Genomic DNA, 24,288 nt, shown 5'->3' on the forward strand with positions numbered 1-24,288 from the left:
TCAAAAATAGAAGATAAACTGATGAAGAGTGTTATTTACACATCACCAAAAGAAATATTTGGGGTACAGCCACAGTTGAACTGTAACAAGGGTAGGAATGCTACTTCTTGAGTTAGAAGGATGCCATTGCTTTTATCTTATCCAGGGGTATCATGCTGAAGTGATAGAAGCAAAAAAAAATAAGGATATCTTTAGAATATCTCAAAGTGGAGTGCTTTTTCTCCTGCTGGACTACTACAGAGCTGACAGTGCACTCCCACTTCTATAGCAGTGCTGCATGCATTCCCCTGCTCCACTTTGAGACTGTCACATCAGAAGGATGCATGTGGTATGATATGGCACTGTCAAAACAAATTACTTGCTGCTTCTTGATGTCACTATCCATGTGTCTGAGGAGACATAAAAGTTCAGGTGTCAATAACATCACAGATTAACTGGACATCACTGTTAGGTAGTTTAGCAGACAGGTTGGAAGTTCCACATTACATGAGCATTGCTCACTTGTCATTCACCAGCTACCCTGGGGAATAACTACATGACTTCTGGGTGGTGCAAAGACACATGCTTGGCACCGCCTGCACAGTACCTACAGCACGGGGAAAACAGGAAATGAAACAGTCATTGTCAAGGTCCTTGCTGCAGAGTGGTAACTGAACAGCATGGGGAGCTTGAACTCATACAATTAGCCGTTTCTACTTTTTACAATGCCCCAGTCAGTATTTTCCTGTGGTCAGAGTTGGGATTTTAGAAGCCAGATCTTTTATGCAATAAAGCACCACAGTGACTAAAGTTCCTCTGGCAGACTTGGACAGCAAAACTGGCTGGAAGAAGTCCACCTTTTTCTTTTTGTCTCCAGTATGAAACACTTCTGCGAAAATATATTGGAAATTTTGTGTCTTCATCAACAACTGGAAAGTAGAAGTCCAGCTTTCTTTTTTCAGTTATAAGTTTTGGTTTTCCACTCTTTTGAAAAAGACAGTTCTTTTTGGCTACAAAAGAAATTGCAAGAGAAATCATTAGCAGAGTTTTCCACCTAGCTCAAATGTCGTTCTTCAAGCGACTCTATCCTTTTCAGCTTTCTTCTGATGGTGTTGTTAGACTTGGCAATTTGGTAGCTATTATCATTTGTGATAGGAATTACCCTGAGACATCGTATTTGTCCAAAGATCAATTTCCTCTTTTAATTAGGATTGAGGTACAAGTTGCATCCTGGTGTTGAATCAGACTCCAGCTGGCTCTGAACTTTTTCCAGTTGATTACAGTGATTGCAGTTCTTTGGCTGGTTCTTCCAGCATAACTTCCCTGCTTTAAAGAGAGTGGGAGTGGTTGGTTTGAACAGAGTAGACAGCTGAGGGGATGTTTGATAAGAACTGCATCTAATGTGACAGAACTGATCAATGTCATTTTCCTTTTAAAGAAATGGTCGCTAGAAGGTGCTGTTCAGCAGAGCGCAGCTGACATAATGCTCTGGATGGCATAAAGGGATTTAAGAAATAGCTGGAAAAAGCATGCATGTGCATGGGGTAGCTCTCAGTTAGAATGTGTCCAAGCACAACCTCTCTATTCATAGCCACAGAAATAAAAAAGCCACCTCCAGGGCTTAATATCACATCTCTACCAAATGTGCAAGATAGGACATGTTGAGCTTGCTGGACTCTGTGTTTCCTAGGAGCTTAAAGAGCCTGTCATGTGTCAGCCAGTCTTGCTGCTGCTTCATTTCCAAATCAATGTGAAGATGTTTTGATGAGTAAAAGACAAATGATTTGTGATGTACTTGTTTGAGAAAGCCTCTCTCAGTTAGCGATAAACTCATTGCAACTGCATCATAAAGGAGATAAAGTCACATCTTTATAAGAAAGAAGAGGTAGCTGTCAGGTCGCTCACATTTGGGACCCCAGATTTTTTTAAGTCTTTTCTTCTCTAGATTGGTAATAGACTCATATCTTTAGATTTCCCTCTGAAGTCCCACCTAAATTTACTACCAAGAGGAGAAAGGTATGGTATGGTCTATGCTGGCACTGAGGAAGGTGAGGAGAGTGGTGAGCACCAAATACAGGGGCCACTGTACCAAGGCATAGATTTTTGTCTTCAACAGTGTGAATAAAAGCAATTATTGTATATTGCTAGCCATTTTTTTTTCTGCGTAAAACAGGTCATATGTGACTCTAAAAGGCAAAGACTTAGACGTTATAATTTAGTAGCATGACTGAATGTTGTGATCAGGTATTTAATCACAAAGGCCTAGCTGCATACCTCATTGACTAGAAAAACATTGTCTGTGTGTTTTTTTGCAGAGTGCCACATATTGCAAAGCATATATTACCCTGTAAATATTAATGGTAAGTATTTTAAGATCAGTAGTTGCCTTCTTTTCAGAACTGCTCAGACGTGATGCTTACATTTCTGCCTTACTGAATTTGCTCTTTTGGGACCATTTAGTCAATCCTGTCTTGCTATATTAGGAACCTCTTGAACAAATATAGTTCACTTTTTTTCATTTTGATATACCCTCAAATAAGTCATTAATTGCCCAATGAGCCCCACAGACAATTAATAGTTTCTGTGCATAATACATCAAACTGACTAGATATGGAACTTTTAACTGGATCACAGCATAAAGTTTAAAGGATACACACAGGAGTGTGGTGTTCTGTTTTCTGCATCCAGCTTTTCCACTGACTTAAAGTAAGTGTGAGGGTTGCAACCCTGAAGACCAGTTGTAGCAGAGGGCTGGAAAGCGTGGCCCTCCAGAATGGACAACCCGAGGACCTGGCTACAGCATGCTAATAAGATGGATGTAAGAGTGAAATATGAACAGTTTTGTGGACATATGTGGTTTATTTTGTATTTTATGGAGGTTTTTTATATCCCTTGGTTTTCAAGAAGTCGAACAATTACAACCTTGCACTCAAACAGCTAAAGGAAAGCTCTTTTGGTTACACAAGGTCAGGAAGTAGTATAAGAGCTGAGAAAGAGCAGCTGTTCACGTGTAATAGCCCTGCAGTCCACGATTTGTGCCAGCAGTGAACGAGCCAGCTGCCAGGAGGCACTCCATGCTTCCCCAAGAGCATGCCCAAACCACCAGTTAGGGTGTTGTAGGCCATGCATGAATGTTTCATGGAGTGGAACTAGAAAGGGGCATGCCTCCAGTACAAGTTTACTGCCTGAAGGAGGTCCCTAGCCAGCTCTGCTCCTCTCTTTCTTCCTTTTCAACCCCATGAATCTTAAGATATTCAGCACAGGGCATCCTGGGTTTGGTAAGAGGGCAGTGTTCCTACCCAAATGAACTCATAGGGTGCTCTCACACGGAGACAATGCTGGGGCTTTGGCTTTCTTAGGCCAGGTAAAGAGCTGTATTCAGAGCTCCTCCTTCCTCCAGGAACTCTCCAAACATCAGCAGTCAGTGCCTTAGAGACAGGCAGAGGAGCCATGCCATTCTGACTATTTTGCTGCCAGGCCCACCTTGGGAGCACTTTGGCACCATATCAAATTTGTCAGGAATGTGGAAAAGGGAAGCTGTAACCTTGGGTCTCTGCTTGGACCAGAGGGAAGTACTGTGGCAACAGCAGCAGGATCAGAGGGGCTGCCTGAGGTGCCTTGAGCACATTTAAGCAAAAAACCCAGTTTAGGGATTCATAGCATTTGAGCAGGAATGCTTAGGACACTGCTGTTCAGTCACTCTTGCAATACCTAGGTCCCTTCCTGAATTCAGATCTTCATCTTGGTTACTCAGTTTTGCCATCTGTTGGCATGGAATAGTAATTCCTTTATATATAGGCTTTATATGAAAAGGTCTATGGAGTTTAATTTATAATCTTTCAACAAAGTAGTTACAAATATGTTGCACTTCCTTTTATGAGCCAATATTTCAATTAACATTTGCCTAATTCTTCTTTTTTACTTGTTTTCTTGTGATGGTTGGACTTGATAATCTTAAAGGTCTTTTCTAGTTGATTCTGTGATTCTATGACTCTTATCAACAGCTACTTGGTTGTCACAAACAAAAGGTTTGATTGGTTTTCCCCTGCATTCGGTTCCACTGAACATATACTGCTATGCTTCCACCAAAATACCTAGATGTAATTCACGCTAAGACCAGAGAACACAGTAAAGAATAAAGCACAATATTAAAAAACCACCATTCATTCAAAGATGAATAAGTAATTAATTGCTTTCAAGCTCTGAATGTCACAAAATTCTGGAATCATAGAACATCCCCACCAAAGGTAGAACAACCTTTTTTCTTTTTTTTTTTTTAGATTTTTAACTAGAGTATTGTAGAGTGATTCAAGTGATTCTACAGACATTTATATAAAAAAATGACTTTACACACATGTAATCATGTTTAGTTCAAACAGAACTAGTGAATTCATAATGTTACCCTAGTGCATATTTAGGAGTATGTTTTCACTTTTATGTGGAACATGTGTTGTCTTTTGTCAAAAGAAGAATATATGCATGCCTACATATATGAAAAGAGATAAGGGAAAATATGCAATCTGAAAGCAAAATCCCTGCTTGACCTTCAGTTTACTAAATAATGTTTGTATAATACATGTTAAACAAAAAAGCCAAACCATGTTATCTTACAGTTGGCTATTTTCCTAATACAACACAGTTTGTCCTCCTCTGCCTTTTATTCTGAATTTGACAACCTGAAAAACGCATCTTCAAAATTAGAATATCTTGTCTTTGAAAAAAATATTTTCTTTGTGTATTAAAGGGCAAATGTGCCTCCAATACAGAAGGTGTTATAACTAGGATTACTGCTAACTTCTTTTGTTGGCTGCCATCCCACCAAATGAGTCACATTTAGACTAGATTTGACCTTATTACATGCCTGGGGTCAGTATCCTGGAGATTTGGTGGTTACTAATGGTTACTTCGCCAGAGAAATGAAGGAGGAGGTAAGACAGAAAAAAAGCATACACGTAAGGTGTATTTTTCTAAGTCCTGCTGCAAGAGTGAAAGCTGAAGATATTCCCCCCACTGGGCTGAAAAATGTAGGTTTTTATGGTCTCAAAAAAGCAAAGTGATGGTAACCCCCTTTTTTGAGAAGTCTTATAAAAAAATTGTGATAGAAATGCAGGAAAAAAAGAGCAAAGAGCTTATTTAGGTCTAGCACCTGTGAAATAGCAGGCTGGGAAAAATATACTGCGGGTGCTCCCCACTTCAGTCCCACAACATCCAGCTGTATAACCTGCGCTGTAAACAAGAGCATTAAAGGATGCAGCCACTATTAAGACAGATTGTAGATACAGCTACATTCAACTGTTAGGCTAATCATTTAAGATTAATTTTTCTGTAGTTCATGTAATTGTCTCTTTCCCAAAAGTCTGCTCATGTATCTGTCTGGAGCTCAGATCATATTGTCATTTTGTGTCAGTCTTGTTTAATCTAATACCCAAAATTTTATTCATGGTTAAAGGCCTAAGTGAAATGGCCACTTAACCAAATGCCTGCATTTCAGCAGCTTCACCAAATGACCAGTTTGACAGAATGACTGTGATAGGAATTAGAGCTAGTGCAGCTCACTTATTAATCATTGCTCAGTGACCTTTAACAGTAGCCAAATTGTATCTGAGTGTAGTTAAGGTGTCCCAGAGTTTGTACATTGCAGGAGGAGGTGATGGACTGGAAAGCAAGGAGGGAGGAGAGAGCGTTATTGTTTTTTTTGGGGGGGGGACACTGTCCCCATTGAAATAAATTACAAAAATACCACAACTCCAAAGGTGCGTGGACCAGATCATTGAATCTTGAATGTTGCCATGCAATTAAATGCTGGGTCTTGCTATTTGAAAGAAATATATATTTCTCTAACTAGGGCACTGAAATGAATAATCCCTGTTACCGAAAGAAAGTTATGTGGGCGGAAAATAGTCCTTGGGACTGGAATTCAGTTGCCAGCTTAGCTTTCTGCTGCACAGTTTTGCAGCTAATCAGGGCACACAGAAAGGGTTTCCAGCTGCTCTGTGCTTCCCCTGGGGAGGGATTTTATTGAGTGCTTGTGTTTATATGTGTGGCAGCAGCTCTTTCAACAATGTATGCAATAGCTACACTGCAACAGCTAGGGAGGCTTATTGGTGGGTCTGGTTTCTTGATGGGTTTTTGTTTCTTTTATTTGAGGTTTTTGTTTGTGTATTTGGTTTTTTCTTTGTATCCCAGAGGAAACAGCTGGGGAAAAGATCCTGGAGAAGGCCTGCAGGCCTCTCATGCAGTTTATTTGAGTTTGTTATGTTTGAGTTAATTTGTCCCATGATTAAAAAACGTGGACTCCTAAAGAATGTAGATGTGCATGAGAAATATTAAAAATAAACAAATATTCCAATCCTACCACCCAAATTGTCCTAATGTTTCTGGATAAAATAAATCAATGTGGGTATTTTCAGTGTGATGAAATAACACTTGAGAATCAATTCCTAAAAGGAGCTCATTCAGCATTGGCTATGACAGACTTTGTTACTTTGATGAAAATACATTTGCAAGCAAGGATTATTCATACATCAATGGTCTTCAGTGCTGGAACTTGTGCCAGCAGCCCACAGAATGAGGCAAAAGTTCCGCAGAGTTGTGTTAAATGTTGGGTTTGTATTTGCTACAGGAAAGGTGAAAACTGATTTATGTCTAACAAAGTTAACCTAGAAGTGCAGTTTTTAAATAAGTAAAAGTTCCTTAAAGCAATTATGTAAAATCTTCATCTTTAATATGGTTTTCATTTGCTGTGTGGCTTCTTCCCCCATTGCTATGTTTGAGTTCAAGGCTTCAAAATTTTGCAAGAAGCCCTCATTTTTCGAATAATCAACAGACAAAAGGAGCAGACAGGCAAAATGACATCCTCTGTGCCTTTAGTATTTTTAAATAATTAGTCAATATGATTTCAATGTAAGATAGATTTTCTCAATTTTATTGTAAGAACATGATATATTTATGGAAAAATACCCTAAGTACAGCTTTTTCTTAAAACCAAACCATCTATTTCTCAGTTTTTTTTTTTACTCTTGCTTCTATCAAACCACCTATTTCTTGGTTTTTTTTGCTCTTGCTTCTTAGAGTATTTCTTTACCCTACACCATGGAAAAAAAATTAATCAACTTTTTATGTTGAAAGCTACATTTCACTATATTAATGCTTTGTTTTCCATCACTTTCAGGGACAGATCCTCGGCTGGTATAAGATGATGTCCTACGAGGTTAGTAAGCTTGTCCTAAGTATAGTGCTGAAGATCCAGCCCTGTTTTTTTCGATGCCATGTGACTGAGTTTTTTCATGATATAATTCACAGATTGTCTTTCAATTTGTTGATAATTCTGCCACTGTCACTGTTGCTGTCTTATTTACTCCCTCATATATATTGATTTTTTAAGTTACTGGTTTAACTTTTTTTCTATCTTCTTCCCCTCCACACTCCCCAGGTTAATCTCACTTCTTGCCACAGGCTGGCTTTAGATAATCATGAACATACTTTGATACTTGCTTCTCAAATAGTTGCTGTAAATCTTGTGGCCAAACCATCCATTTTTCTTGGCAGCAGAGGCTTTGCTTCATTTTTGTATACAGTTTTTGCACACAGATTGAGTCATTTGCAAACATTGGTACCATCTAACTAAAGGCATTCCTGAGACAAAAGCTGATTTTTTTAGTCAGTCATTATCATGGTTTAACTTACAGGGAAGAGTAGGATTCCATCACCCCAGATGCAGTGTCACTGTAAAATCAATGCATACTGTTTCAGTGAAGAGCCAGAAATACAGTGCATGCAGTGATTTTGCTTATGTGTTTATACCAAGAATAACTCTGATTTTCTGTGTTGATATGAGATACAGTGTCCAGTCTGTGGAAAAGACTGGGCTACCAAGACAGGAACCCAAAATAAAGCCAGCAAATGGTGCCAAAACTGAATGCACTCTGAGGCTGTCATGCAAGATAGAGGTAGGCAAGAGGATGTATTTCCTTCCCAAATGGGCTAGGTAAACATCTGTAGCCTGTCAGATGGATACACAGGAGTAAAGAGCAATCTTTTAAATTTATTCTTAGTGCAAATAGATTAAGTGCAGCCTGCTTTTGTTTCTGTCATCTACATCTATGTAATCTGTGTCTTTGCATTTGGTTATCTTTTTTGGATTTTGGAAGTATAAGTAATCTGCTTTCGGCTTTCACCTAACTTCAGTGAAGAATCATTTCAAGGTCACTAGCTAGCACCAAATCATTCTGTGGCTGCAGGGGTACTTACAGCCAGAGGTCTGAACCACCCTTACAAGAGCCTAGCAGTTGCCTCCTTTGCTCTTTAATACTCAAAGAGGATATATGCCCATGTAAGATGCAATAGGCTGCATTGAGAGTTAATGCAGTCATCAAAGATGAAAAGGAAAGTCTGTGACCAGAAAAACTCTGACATTTGACAATTAATGGAGAGCATGCCTGAACCTGCAGAGTCCCAGCAGAGCTGGTCACCACTATTCAGGGCACATCGATAATACATCAATATTTAATATTGATCAGAGAGCAAATCACCAGCTGAAGAAAGAAAGTCTGCATATCTGCTATTATCAGCTCAGACTAGAAATACGTAAATGCAGAGCAACAGTAAACTTGTTTTTTCTCATCTTTGTTTTATATTATTTATTTTATAAATATAAGCCTTAGGAACAAAATCTGCCTATAAAATCCTTTGTCATTATTTCCTTCCTATTTCCCTTCCAGCCTATCTAGTGCATTTGCAGGAAGGTAAGCTGTTCGAAACAGTCCTCCCACATAAGAAACTATGAGAACTATGAAATATTACTGCAGTCCAGGTATCTCTGAAATGCTGATCTGCCTGGCTAACATGGAGCTGAAATGCAGTTATTCCCTTTGACATGAAGTCAGTTGTGAATTTACCAGATGAACTTCTTTGACAAATGGCTACCACCCACTCAATCCATCACTTCAGGGAAGCTAGGCTGCCTCATACTTTTTCTTCCCTGTGCTTTCATCTTTTGTTCTGCCTCTCAGAAAGATCAAGGGGTAAAATCCAACCCAATATTCAAAAGTATGTGATGTTGAGCACCAAACAAGTTACAAAGAGATCTTTAAGAAATGCATATTATACAGTAATCATGTACTTCAGAATTTCCTCCTTTTTAATATAAAGAAAAAAATCAGCCACAATCCTTCATTAGTATTTTAATTGGCATAACTGTTGAGTTTCCAACTATCCACATGGTAATTTACACTTATACTGAAGCTAGTGGGAGTTGGTTTATTTTTCTTTGTGCTAATCCAAGGCTCTCACTTCCTGCAACAGGAAAGCTGCAGACAACAGTTGTACTGCATGGGTGAAAGACACAAAAGGAAAGGTAAAATACATATGTAGAATAATTTTCCTAAAAACTAGGAGAAAAATATATGTTAACATATTATGTATATCAGCTAGATTAAAGTACCTAATAAGCATTTTGTGTTGAGCAACTCTCAGCCTTGTTTTACCTAAGCAGCCAATGATGGAAAGGTACATTTTTAAAGAAATAATATGTAAAAATATTTTTTTTCTGTTCAGAACCTAGTTTGAGAAGAGGGAGGAAAATGCTCAGCACATATGCATCATCTTAGACAATTAGGTAGCAGAGCAACCTGTAGATGTCCTGATGTATGCATGTGCTATTTTCACATAAGCCCTGGGGTTATCTATGAAAGCCACCATCCCAGTGTCTTCTCCTGTGGAGCGTTCGCACAACACATTGCTGTGTATGAAGAGGGGCTGGAATGGGGCTTCTGAGGGAAAACCCAGTCTGGGAGAAGACTTCTCCCTATGGGTGCATAGGGAGAGTGTGGTGCCCTTGGTAGGGCTCAGTGGATGGTGGGGAGAGAGCTTGGAGACAGAGAAAGCCCAGACCCACAGCTGGTGTGAGCCTGGAAAGGGGCTACCAGAGGAAAAGGCAGGCTGCCAAAATTGCTCTCCTTGTCTGAAGCAGGGCATCGTCTGAAGCCCAGGACTCACAGGTCACATGGAGCTGCTCTCACGTGTCCCCCTCCCCTACATGTCCCAGACAGGATGCCCTGGTACCTCGTGGCAGTCCCTGATGATGGGACAGTACCTCTTAATGTGGCTTCCCCCTTCTTTCCTTAAGAATCTTGTGGATTGCTTTAGAAAGTGTGTGATCTTTTTTATTCTGCGGTTTAGCTGTTGTCGGCAGCATTACTGTTGTTTTTTAATTTGTATCTTAAGGGAATAAGGCTTATTTATAGGAGTGTGGGTTTGCCTGCATGTCTGTCTCTTACTTTTTTTCTTTTTTTTTTTTTGAGCCCAGTGGCAGATTTCAGCCAAATGTGACAGAGGGCTAAAGCTCTCCCAGATAATTAAGTTACAAATGTCATGAAAATAGACAAATGGGTAGAGGAGAGAGATGCTGTAAATGCCCATACTGTGGGAAAAGCTGCAGAGTGGTGTCTCACACCATTAGGCACTAGAACAGCCACATGGGAAAAGGGCCCCTCCAAATGCCTGAAACACAGACTTAGCTTCAGCTGGGTTTGTGTTCCATGCATGCCAGAGCTGACCACTTATAAGACAAAGCTCCACAGAAAGCAAGATTAATTCCTTCTGTGCACAAATAGCTATTAGTTTTTTGACTGGAAGTCCCTCAAAATGTTGTTTGGATTTAACTATTTACATTTTTAAGAAAGATATTTTCCACCAGTAAGTAGGTATGCTGAGGTGAATATGACTTAAACAGAAAAAAATGCCAGCTCCCTTTTTCTCTTCACAACCATTTTACCTTCACAGACTTATTAAAATGAGCACAGCTAAGGCCACATTGTGTTGTATCAGAAAAGCTGTACCTGTCGTGATAATTGAATCAACAATGTTAGCAGGGCTGCATAGGTTTACAGTGTGCAGAATTCAAGAACAGAGAGTAGAGCCCAGCTGAGAAAGAAGAATCAGTTCATACCATAGCATAGTCATGTCCTATCCATAATGGAGATGCAGCACAGCCTCCAGCCAAGATGGCTGAAGCTAGAAAAATCCAGAGCTCCATACATTTCAAATTAACCACGTTGTTAAATATGCCACTGTCATGGCATGCTGGAATAACACGGAAAGATACATGGGGACAAATAAGTCCATGTGGCCAAACATCCCAGCTGTTTGTGGCCGCAACCAGGGCATGGTTGGGAACCAGCACCAGATGGTCCTGGTCAGTTTTAGGAATATGGTGAATTCCAGCTTTGGACAAATTACCTGAAAATTTGGAAGGTGACAGGAAGGTAATTCACAAACCCGTTCCTGGGGTTCTGAATTTGACCACCCTTGCTCCTAGCTTTCCACTGTGCTGAAAAATCATGATGGGTTTTGTGGGACTTTAGCCACAGTCCAAAAGAGTGGAGGTTAGAAAATAGACACCTCTTGGCCTTTGTAGCCCATAATTTGGGGGTTGGTTTAGACCTCTGGCTCAGCCCAAAGTTCAAGGGAGGCAGTAGAGTCAAACTTCTTTCCAGCTCTATTTGAAGATTCATTTTAAAATAAAAGCCTTTTCTGAATAGCCTGTATAGAATTTATTACTAAGCAGATGCTCAGTTGTCTTTATACTATCAACCACTTTAATAATCTGTGCTGTTTCCAGTATGTCTGCTACTATCAAAAGAGAGAGAAAGAGAATAATCTTCTAAGTTTTTATTTAAACTCAGCACTGGTTGTGCACTCCTCTGGGTGATTTCAGGTTACCTGCCCTCTGTAGCACGATGTGGAGACTGACTGTGGGTAAAGTGCCATAGTATTTTAGCACATGTTCAGTACCAATAAGCCAGCATAAGCAAGTGCAGAAAACAGAAGCCTAATCATTACTCCATGTTCCTGGTGCATAAAGAGAGATACTGTCCACCCACTCAGTCTGTGATCAATGCCAAGTCTTTTGCAAATTTAGGGCTTTAGTTCAGCTTCTCTGATTTACACTTGTGCATTCTTCCTTCCTCTCACCTTTCTGGGGATGTAATGAACTGGTTGACCAGTAGCTATTCTGCTACAATGCACAAAAAAAGGGACGCCAGGAACATTAAGATGAGCTATAACTGCTGAGGAAAGTCCTCTCACTCGAAGAGGCTAAGAACAAAGCCTCTTCAAACCTTTGTGGGCTTCATGAGATACCACAGTGGTTTAGGCTTAGGATTTCTCCAGGCTGTACAAAGTCACACAGAGCTGCTTCCCTAGGACACATTTACCTCTGTTCCCCTGGCTTGTCCACTAGTGCCAGTGTTTTAAGAGCTGCTGCATCTTTTTCCTGTGTGGGTGCTCTATAATCTGAACAGGGAATGGGTCTCTTTTGAATGAGTTCTGAAATACAGCTATAGTGGCATCATTTCATTAAAAAGGTGCCAATATAAGATGCCCAGGAAATTCAAGAGCATTTATTTACTGTCCCTGTTAAAAATAGATCACTTGAAATATTATGTTGGTTTGTAATTAAAGGTAGACATGTCTCAGCCATGGGCAGATAGTAGAGAGGTTTCTGAGGAAAATAATCCACCCACTGCAGACACATCTATTCAGAAAATGCTTTTTAGTTTACCCAAAAAAACCAAAACACTTGAGAGGTGGACATCTTCACATGAAAATCATGGATCTTATGTCAAAGTTACCTAATGACATACAGCATGGGTAGCAACTATTCATTTTCAAGAGTCAAATACCCTAGCAATATGAATAAAGGAATATTGTAGGGGAAGTTTAGGTAAAACGGTGGGTATGAGCTAATACATCTAAAACTGACAGAATACTATGCTTTCTTTCCTCTTTGGCAATTCTTACAGTTCTGGTTACATTATAAACTGGAGCATCATCAATTCCACCAAAAGCTCAAAATGAGCTGAGAACTTGAGTTTCAGCGAGAGCTTACTGTAGGAGACAGACTCTAATTCAGACTCATATTTGTTACAACAGCTACAGAATCTTTACTGTTTAAACAAATGAAGATAGTCTTGGGAGAAAAGCAAACAAACAAACAAACAGTTATTAATAAAACTTTACCCATTTGTCCCATTTTGTCTATGGAAAAAAAGTGAAGATAGGCTTTTTATACTGGAAGTTATAACCAGGAAAGGAAGTGATGAATTAAAACAGCCTTACCGAAGGTTAACATCTGGTGTGTTAGAGGACTAAAGAACCTAATCTACTTGCTTATGAATATACAACAGCAATAAAGATTATCAGCAAGGGCAAAGAGGAGGGATTGTTAATCTGAAATAGGTATTATTCACAACTCGGCTGCCTTCTGTGGGGTTGTGTCTGTGTGCAGACATGTACATGTTTGCTTAAAGTTAGAAACTGCTCCGAGGATTTATGAGAGTAGCGTAGTTTCCTAGTAAGTAAATAGGGTCAGCCACGCAGAATTTTTATTTCATTGTTTTCCTACTTTCTCCTTCCCTATTTTCCTATAGGGGAGAATACTTTTGTTCTTTTGTGGCTCCTACCAAAGTTTCTCCCTACACTTTATGGGTCCTTAACGATACCAGGGTAAATTTTGCCACTGATGTCACTGAAGAGAGGATTAGGCCTTTATCTAGAAGTGTATTAGTGATATAGAAAGATAAAACTAGGAAAATAACATAAAATGTCACAATACTCATATTCTTTAAAATATAGTTGTAATAACAATAAAGAAAAGAATTTTAATTTTAATTCCTAAATTGAAAAAAAAGTCTGCTAAAACACTGATTAAGCAATACACGCCATTAATTTCTACATGATAACAGAGAGAGATTATGAGATCACATGCAAGTTAGGAGTTTTTGAGATTACCAGGAGTGGCTGATGACAAAACAACAATCCAATTTACTATTAATTGGGTTTAATGAGTGCTCAGTCTATTCTACTGCAGGGCCTCATCCTTTTGTATGCAAAGTAGGTGAACATTGTGACAGAAACAGGGAAATTATAACTCTACTTATTACTTAGCATCTTAGCAAAGAAGACACTAATGACTGTACATTGTACAGGATGGTAAAGAATTGTTTTGATGACATAGATATTAAAATTTTCATTTCTTATAAATACTGTTGAAAGCATCCTTTTAAAACTGTCTGCATTGTTATATTCAATTAACTCCAGTTTACAAGATTCTTGACACATTTTCTTTAAAATATATTAATATTATGTATTTTGCCTTTTAAACCTATTATGAATAGAGTACTTTTGACAATTATGAATTCATTAGCATGATGCAATTTGTATTCAGAGTGTACAAATTATCTCTGGCCTCAGCAGAGCTGAATGAAAACAGCACCATGTAACTCTCAAGGCTATGCTGAAGAGCAGTATTTTTCTGTAACTAAGATTCACAATCAAGTGAGAAACAGGGCTGCTCTCCACAAGGAGCTATATTCAAACAAGGGTAATTATCTAGTCATATTTCCTTTCTCAGGACGTTGCATTTCTTGTCATTAAAGGTTAAGCCCAGACCTTACTGTGGTCCAGTCTGTGGACACTCACTGCAGCAGGGCTGTCTCCAGGTGTGGGGAAAATGTGCTGCAGAAAATAGCGTGGAAAGAGATGCTGAATTTAAATAGTAAATATAAAGGTGCAAATTTACAAACCATTGCCTTCTGTAATTAATACTATCTGGAGACTCATTTTACTCTGTACTTAAGGGTCATTACTCCCAAAATCCCAAAGACACCGGTGTGCCCTGTGCTTCATTTTGGGATGTTTCTGTGCTGCAGGGACAGTGCAAGGCGTTGTGGATCTTGGGGGCAGCAAAGAGTCTCCTCAGCCTGAGGAAGTGCCACCAGAGGGTGATGTGAAGCCAGGTTAGCTCACCCTGCACACCCCATTTTTGTCCTTATCCTGAAGGGTACCTGGAGGGACCTGAAGGGCCCTGAGGCTGGTGCCTGGGATGCAGGCGGATGGCAGTGCTTGTCTCCTCCACCAGCTAGCTAGCACAAGTCATATCCTCGAGTATTTTAAGACAACCTTAAACTACGCCAGAGCCTGTTCTGGCCTGTGGCCAGGGAAGAGCTGTAGTAATCAGAGTAGGAAAATGCCTCACAGTGACATTTCCCTCAGCTGCCCTCAGCTGCGCTGCGCAAGACCATGGCACAGATGGAAAGAGGGGGTGGGAAGGTGGTGGCCACTGCAAAACAAATATATATGCTGGGCAGCTCAGGGGCTGAGGCTTCAGGTTAAAAAAAGGACTCGGAAATATATCACTCAGGGCTGTTGAGCTGGGATTTACCATGAAGGTTTAGTTGTCTCTCTCACCCGCTGGTTTACTTCCATGAGTGAAAAACTGGTTTTAACCTTGTGTGGTTATTTTTGCATAGATGATTAGGTGTGAAGCATGAGCACTTTCATAAGCCAGATCCGAGAGGCCTTTGTGCCAGCCGTGCTGAGGGGGTGCAGCCCCACAGGGGGCAAGAAAGGAAAATTGAGCCCCTGTGGCTCTCTTTTTTTTTTTTTTTTAATGAAAACTCAATAGGCTCTATAAATTGATCAGGGGAAGTGCTCTTTCCTGACAGCCCAAGTCAACAGAGCAACAAAAGGTTATTTAGATCCTTCCCTCTGGATCCTGAGATGCAGCCATCTTGTGTTTGCCTTCATATCTAGAAAAATTTCATTATCTTAAAGTCGGTTCAACTGAACTGGGCTTGATTGGGGGAGTTTTTGGGCTTAAAGGAGAAATTGATACTGTTGGGGCAGCACAAGTTGGATGATGAGTACCTCACACAGTGTATGGCATCAATGGTCATGCTGGTTAAGATAGACTTTGAGGTCAGAAATGGTCCAAGTTTCACTCATTATGTAATATAAATAGAGGAGCTACTAAGGTAAGTTTAGCTTGCACTGCCCAGGCTACTACACCTCATTTTTTTAAAAAGGGAAGTGATCCCCAGGGATGACTTAGAAGCACTAGAGAAAACAGTATTCTTTAGCATGACTGCTTCCTTCACTTTTCACTGTCTGTCAAGACACCCATGAGTGCTCAGTAAGACATACTGGGGGGAGGGAAGACAGGGAAATACTCAAAACATGAAGAGTGGAAAGAGGAAGAAAGTATTATTAAGGTAACATTTACTCTGACTTTTCTGCATCAAGGAAGGGGATCTAACAGAGAGTGCAAATGTGTGCTGCAGTCTGAACCCAAGCAATCATTATGGTCTGATACATGAAATGGCTGCTCACAGAAGATGAACTTGTTAAGTATCTGACATGCTTCCAGAAATAGACTCTGTGAAATACATCTTTTGCTGACTTTTTTTTCCCCCGGCTTGAAAGGACAGAGCTGACTTAAACATAAAAGACTAGTTAATAAAACATACTTTTTACCAGAGTAGTGAAATGAAACAGGAGGATCTTGGGCTGAATTCTTTATCTTCTGAAGTCTAAGAAATAAGTTTATTCATTATAATGCTCTTTCTGCTCCAAGGAGCATGATTCCATATTGTTCTCTCTTGTTCTTGATCTTTGACCAGCATGAAGCTGATGTTGAATCTATGCCAATCTTTGAGTACCATTACGGTGAAGGTCTCAAGATCACAGAATAGGTCTAAGCCAGATTTAAGAGCAGAGAGGTCAGTTCAGAGCCTACTTAAACCTCCAAGTTGTGTGACCAAGAAACCAATGAAACAGCTGTGGGTGACAGGCCTGCCAAATGAGGCTTCTGGAAAAGAAGGCAAGCAAAGAGGATGCTGATCTTCTCATCCAAACAGTTGCTGCAAATAGTGTTGAGTGGATGTGTAAGATGAAAGACCTAGCAGGAGACATGCTTTTTGTGCTTTTTTGGCTAAACTTCTAACAGTAAGCCATGAAGTTGTCATTCAGCCCTTGTCAGATGTAATATGTAAGCCACATGCAAGGCAGCTCCATACAGCTAAAAGAAGCACTGCTGTACAGAAGAGTTGGATTTGTAGTCTGCCATCAGGACAGCCAAACATGCATTGCTGAGGTGTGAATTATGAACGTCAGTTTCCAAATGGCCAAGGGGCAATAAACATTAATATAAACTAGACATGGGCCCATGCCAAATAACCCCGTCTCTCAGAGCGTTTAGATTGCAAACATTTGATCAGGATCCAAGCCTTGCAGCTGGCCTTATCTCTGCAGTGGCCAAGCCAAAAACCCAGGGTTTGTGGCCACCTGGCACATTTAGCAATCCAAGGATGCAGTGTCTGATTACCTGCTCCTTTGCCTCCTCCAGCTAACAGTCTCTTTTATCAACCATCCCTTGTGCTTCCTGTCTTGCTCTGGTATTCTTTCTTCAGCTTCATGTTTTTTCTCTCTCTTATTCATACTGGAGGTTCTCCAAATAAGGGACACGCTTTAAAACTCTGGGTAGAGTTATGCAATATAATGGAGAATTATCAACGGGAAGCTTGGAGTCTGAGCATGAACTTTGCACCTTCCATGCAAGGCTGACAAAGTGCACTAGGCTGCTGTACTTGTGAAAAAGAGGTGGGCAAAAAGCACATAAACATATTCAATCCAACTCGGAATACCTTCTGATGTTTTAAAAGGCATATTAAGGCTGGTTAGCAATAGGTGCCTGTGGGATCTGAGCCAGAAACTCCAACCGTTCCTGGGGTCAAAGACTGGATTCTGTAACTGTCTGTGTTTATTCTTTCCACTTCAGATCCCACTGACTGGGCTTCAGTTGGAGATTGGCAGTCTTAATGTATGTGGTTTTATTTGTTGGGATGTAATGCACAGAGAATCATTTGGACTTGCCAAAATACACAATTGATCCGCTTGTTTCACCTCCAGTAGCAATAGCCATGAGAGGAGTTGCGTAATTACCTTGTTCTTGGTAGACTCTCCTTTTCTCCCTGGACCCTGGTCTTGCCCCAGACATTAAAGCATGACCAGCATTGTGATACTATAATTTCGGGGGGGGTTCATGTCTTCTGTAAAAGAAATTGTCAGACATGATCTAAATATAAAAGAATGCTGACTTTCACTGAACTCTAAGAGGTTAATTGGCATATTAATTATCAGTAATTAATATATGCATATACAGAGAGAAGTGGAGATTTTATTGGTATGAAATGTGTCCATTAGCTACACTTCAGACTCATCAAATCCAGTGTTTCTGAAACATTAAGACTATTGATCTACATTATAGATTTGTGATGTGTATTTAATACTGTCATCTTAAAACAGAACAAGGGGATGCTGAGCTTGCATCTGCAGTTGTCTCAATTTCCTCTTCTCACTTACTGCCTGAAAAGCACATAAAATTTCATGATAATTTCACCCCTGGTTATAACCATCTCTGGTTTTGGCTGAACAGATTTCCTGAGCCTATATATCTGGCTATAATAGTTATACTGTTGACTCACGGTCATGTAAGGAAAAACTTTGTAGATTCCACACTGATAAAATATCTCCAGCAATCTTATCTGAACTTCTAGAAAATCAAAGTTTAATAATATTGTTTTAGACAGTGAGGCAAAATTTTCAGTTTCCAAATTTTTGAGAAATCACTCTGTTCAATGACATTTAAACCTAGAACTGGTGGCAAATCTTCATGGCTTTATATCTGAGCAGTGTATATATTTTCCCTCTGTTTCTTACTGTTGCCATCAATGTGGGAACATGCTAGACCAAGTCTTCTATACAGCCCTTTCTATACAGCCCTCCTGGACTAAAAGTATGTCCTGGACCTAGGACATTTCTGTGTGTCTACACTTCCAGGGATAATCTTGAAAGTAGACCCATCTCTTCTCTGTCCAAGCCCCACAAGCATCAAGGGCCACCATCATCAAAACAATTCCTTAAAATGTGGGTGTAGGTATAAAAACTACTCCATTAATACCACCCAGCTTTACGTCTCCACTTATGTGGGAGTGCAGAATATGTCTGACAATGTCTCCAGCTCTTCAGGGATAAGCACAAACACTCTTGTGTTTTCTGTTTGGTTATGGGGTTGGAGTGAGTGGGAAGGGTTCTGCTTCTTTTTCAGCTCACATCTCACAAATCTGCCAATACGTTGTCATCATGTTCTCCATCCAGACTGCTGCAGGAACTTCAGTTTCACTGCCTGTCTCATTGCTTGACTTTTTTTTTCTTTTAATAAATTATTTTTTGCTGAGCAAGATTGAGAGGTGATGAGCTTCACAGGGGCTGTCCTGGCACACATGATCCTTGATAGTCTTACTGAGACTATGGGGCAACCCATTATTAGTATGAGGGATACCAAGTAGGCAAATTATAGTGCAGGTCTACCATAATGCAGCTCCAGGCAGAAACAGACAGCTCCAGGTTTTGCAGTATCACCTACTGAGATGCCAGGAAAGGTTGGAAGGTCAAACTGTGAGCTGTTTCACTTTCTTCTACTTGTGAAGGCCATGAAATTCTTTATAGACATTTTAACAAATAATGCTTCAGAAATATACTTTCTCCTAAAATCCTGCTCCTTTTTATTTCTCAAGTATAAAAGCCAAAAACAACTCAGCACGCATGTTTCAAGTTGAATAAAGGAAGCTTGTAAGAATACGTTTCACCCTTCCAGAAGGGTCATTATAAAAGAAGTAATGTTAAAAATAATTTTAACATGATCTTCATTTTTCTGCATCTTTTAAGACTGAAATGTGCCCGAATGAAGCCTTTCCTTATCCTCCTTCTTTTCCCTTTTGCCCCACACCCAGCCTCTCTGTCTCAGTAAAAGGAAGGTTTTGGCACCTCTGGCTATAACTGAATGTTGGGACTCTCAATGTTTACCAGCTCCATCTTAGGATGAAGTCAAGATGCATATTTTCCCTCCTCATTTTTCCCTTTTCCTTCTGGTACTATGTCACCAAAGGAAGAAAATCAGGTGCCCAATTTTAATGGTCAAAGAGATGTTGCAGGATGCACCCCTCTGCTGCTCTAGTCTCCATTAACTATAGTAATGGAGATCTTAAGTGACTACCACTGAATTTTTAGGACATTTGAAATTATATTGTTAGTGCTGTGTCCTTAAAAAGCAAATATTACTAGGTATTTCAAGACTGTACCTGAAGAAGGATTAGGTATTGAACCTGGAGCTTCCAAGATGGAACCCATTTGTTCAAATACACCTCAGAAATTACAAGCACAAATTGCATTTGCAAAACAGAAGAAAATATCCATTGAAAATTTGACGTCATGCTTCCTAAGGGTCACAATAGTACCTGTGGCTATTTCAGTTTATGACCACTTCCCCATCACCTTCAGGCCTAGATCTAAAAGAGAAGTAAAGGCTGGCAGGGGCTTTTTAATCACCATTAGCACCGCATGGTATCATACATGCAGTCTCACTAACACAACTACAGATGGAAGGTGCACACAGGCATACATGCACATCCAAACAATCGCTGCATCTGGTTCCAAATTTACCCATGTGCCGTCTCACCAAAAGACATTCCAACAGACCACAAGGTGTATGAGACAAGGACTGCTTTCTTAAAATTTATGTACTTTTCCAAATAAGCATATGCACACACATACCTAAGAAGAGAGCAGGAGAGAGACACCACAATATATAGGTAAGTATACACACATATTGCCTAATAAAAAAAATGACCCTAATGGTTTCACTAGGTCTTGGCAATTACAAAACTAGCTAAAGATAATATTAATGATGTATAAACATTCTTTTTTTTCCAAGTAAGGTTGTTTATTCTTATGAATGCTCAGAAGAAAAAAATAATAATGAATTCTAAAAGTGATTTGAAACAGTGCCAACAGCAACATCTTTGCATTTCCTAGGTGTTTATAGATCAGGGACCCTGTCAAGCCTGGCTATTGTGAGGGTAATCCCAAAAGGGCAAAGTGCAAAACTTCACCTTTCCCAGTGGGAATTTTGTAGAGGATGCTGCCATAACTGTGACTGAATCCTACAACCACTGAAAAGGACAGTGAAGAAACAAGCAGTGCCTGGCTTCAGCAAATGTGGAAACCTGCCATGTATTCTGTGCATCACTTTTATAGTCCAGATCATGGCATATGATAGAAGCCAGAAAACAGTCTCTTATCATAATTCCACAGGCAGCCTCTCTTTTATATGTGCCCTGGGCATGATCCTGCCAGTTTCATGGGCACAGATATGGAAGAAATTATTTGCTTTTCTCTATAACCTATTTACAGGGATTTCTTCTGAACTCCCAGAATTTCCCCTAGAGTAGGACAGCCCCATGCTGTTCTCAGTTAGTGTCATGAATAACATTTTCCAACAGAAAAGATGGTTGAGTTCAGCCTGAGAGATTTCTGACGCAAGCCCTTTGCCAAATACAGCCCAGGATTTAATTTGGAATTTTGACTTTTGGGGCAGCCTGCTCCTAAGCTGGGGAGTCCAAGGTCATCATCAACTAGCTCTTCCCTGCTTGGCACTGGGAGCAGAAAAGCCCAGGAAGGCTTGGCTGTAAAGTAGGCCACAAACCTTGGAGTTGCAGGCAGCTGTTCAATAGAACCAGCTTTCTCTAGCACCAAGGAAAATGAAGAAAATGGCAATTTTGTTGAGCAGATGTAGGTTCTGGGAAAATATTTAATCTGGAAAGTGTCATATGTCTTCCTTTAGGAAAAAGAGAGTTCTCAGATCTTCTGGCTCATAGGAAATCATGAAGCCTTTTAGGTTTTGGTTAAATTTGGTTAAAGTGAAATTTGGAAAAGAACATTTTTCGCACACCTAAAAAGCTACTTTACCACCAGTTTTCCTTCAGCTGCAAGCTCGGTCTAATTAGTCAAAGAGGTTGCCAAATAAGAGAAATAGCTGTGCTACTACTCTTTCTCACATCAGTGAAACTTAAAGAAAGTTCACAGCATCATTGATGTTATTGTAACTAGGATTTGAAAGCAGGATAGGAAATAAATGTCATTGCCTTGTCAAAGAGATGTAAGTCTTATACTAGCTGTATATTTGCCCTCTGGCCAGTAGAAAAACAGTGAAAAGAAGGATGAAAAAAAAACAGACTCGCTTGGAAAAAATATAATGGAAATATAAGGCAAATAACCCAAACTGTTTTATACTTACACCTAAGAATTTAAATTTTCATTTACCCTACCCAGTCTTGAAATACTAGGATAAACTTCACAGGGATGTTAAGGAACACATTACAGTAACCTCACTATCTCTTATCTCTATAGCTCTCAGAAAAAGAGAATGATCCAGTGTCACGTAATAGCCTCTTCAATGCTGCAAATAAGCCACTAGAACACTGGCCCTAAAGTGGGACATACAGAGTACAATCCTGCCACCTGAGACACTCAGATTTGGCCGCTGGAGAGCAGGATATGAAGGGTTTCTGAGCTGTTGCACCTGGTCCAGGACTTCCAGTCTGTGCAGATCACCAGAATCTCTATCTTCTTCCTACACAAGGAAAACAGGCTTACCCAGGCATGAAAAGGGAAAAAAGTTACCCACCTGTCAGTGGACTGGCAGGCTTTACATACAGATACCCTTTTGCATACACATGCAGCAGTAAGTTGCAGTCCATTTGACTGCACAAAATGGTCAATAATGCCATTGCAAGCCAAATGAAAACAAGGAGTTTGTCTTGAATCAAGCTTTTTATTCTAAATAAAATGAACCTGATCAGCAGGTGCTTTTAAAGAGGTTCCTTCTGTATGGAAATACAACCCAGTGTGGGAGACACATGCTCCATGCAAAGGTAATTAAAAGGAATGGTTTAGGTGAGAATATGGGACCCTGTGTCTTTCTTTGCATACTGTATTATAATGGAAGAGTGGTTTTCTTTTTTATACTTTGTGGAACATGAACCAGCAGGTCAGTTGCACAAGATGTTTGCTGCTCCCATTTTTCCATTGCTCGTACCTTTGGCTTGGATAGATTCCTCTGAAAACCAGCTTTACAGAGCACCAAGTCAGGCAAGCTTGCCAGAGACACTGCATAGCCCAGCTAGTCAACAGCCTGCAGCAGCTGGCCCATGGTGGTAAACCGCTTCCCCTTAAAACTAGTGTCTTGAATTACTAAATAAATTCATCCATTTCTAAAGATAGATGCGACAGAACGACAGCTCCAGGCAGGCCAATTACTTTGTTATATAAGAAACTTGGCCTTCTGGGCAATGTCAGAATTTGCCTGCAAAATATCTGGCCCAAGATCAACAGTAAAATGGAGCTGTGATTGCTTCACTTTGTCTGACATCCACATGGTTTTCTCTAGTATGTGGCAGTCTAATCTGGTCAAGAGCTACATTTTGCTTGCATCTTAGATTTTATCATCATTTTACATTTACATTAGCGTCCCTGTGAGAACGAGGTTGAGATAGTTTTAAAGAGGACTGAGCAAAGTGGAAGGAGAAAGGTATCAAAAAAATATAGCCTGAGATTACTATTTTAAATAAAATTCTTGTGTGAATATTGAGCTTTCATGGTGAAGAAGGCAGAAGGCTGTGAAAACACATCCTGCCTGCCTTACTGAGACCTGGAAGTGGTAGGATGAGCATTAGCTGTGGTTGCAGACAAGCTATGGGGGAGCGGTTAGGCCCACCAGTCTTTTGAGTTGCAAGTGCAAAGATCAGAACTCCAACCGAGGAGGGAGGTTTTTATAAAGAGATCAGCAGGAACCATGCTGCTGAGAGCTCTCCACTGTCCCACACTTGCAATCTGGCACATGAGCTCATCAGAAAAATAACTGATTTAACACTTAGCCCAAAGACTTAATCAGTTCAAAAGATTTTGGTTTTCTCTGATTACTTTATGCATTGTATTATTATGGAAGACAAATTCCAGTGGAAAAAAAGGAACGGAAGTATTAATGAAATGGTTAAAGAAATCATTCTACTTTTTTCCTTTTGCAAATGGTCAGTCCCAGGTTTTGCTTGTATATTTTGTAGCTCTGGTCTCTGATTTACATGTCTTTGGCATATTACCGGAGAAAAACACTTTTAAAACCAAATAAAAAAATTACCTTTTTTGTCGCTGAAAATGGCCTGGGGGACTTATGACATAATCATACTGAGACATGTAACTACAGAGAAATCTAACCGCCTTAAGTGTAGAGGAAACAAAGTTCTTCAAAATCGTAAAGTAAAATCCATCTTCAAACAAAATCATAGTGCAATGACCTTTATCTGACTCCAGCTTCTGTTCTGTATATATTGGGAACCAAATCGTGGGCTAACAAAGAACGAACTTGTTACCTTGCAAGTGGTCAGTAGAAGGCCTTTTCCTCACTTCTGTCTTACTGAAACTTTCTACTGTGTAAGCAGGACAGCCTTTGTGAATCAGCCCTGTGTTTGACTTATGCACAGAGGTGAATGCTATCCTGAAAAAAGAGAGAATAAAAGAGGTGATTCAGGCTGAGACTTGGTAGACTTAAATAATGGTTTTAAATTTTCAGAAGTC

General features: G+C 39.9%; 1 long non-coding RNA gene across 1 annotated transcript; it reads right to left on the reverse strand.

The window, feature by feature from the left end:
- Positions 1-614: 614 nt before the first annotated feature.
- Positions 615-24,288, reverse strand: LOC130595361 (uncharacterized). Its single transcript, XR_008971301.1, has 3 exons — positions 24,084-24,288; positions 22,238-22,288; positions 615-989 (listed from the first exon to the last, which is right to left on the reverse strand). It is a non-coding gene; the product is annotated as an uncharacterized LOC130595361 (long non-coding RNA).

The sequence above is a fragment of the Pezoporus wallicus genome, unplaced genomic scaffold, assembly GCF_028554395.1.
Source record: "Pezoporus wallicus isolate ANWC-B61680 ecotype Strahan unplaced genomic scaffold, APGP_CSIRO_Pwel_v1 contig_7178, whole genome shotgun sequence".
NCBI classification, from domain to species: domain Eukaryota; kingdom Metazoa; phylum Chordata; class Aves; order Psittaciformes; family Psittacidae; genus Pezoporus; species Pezoporus wallicus.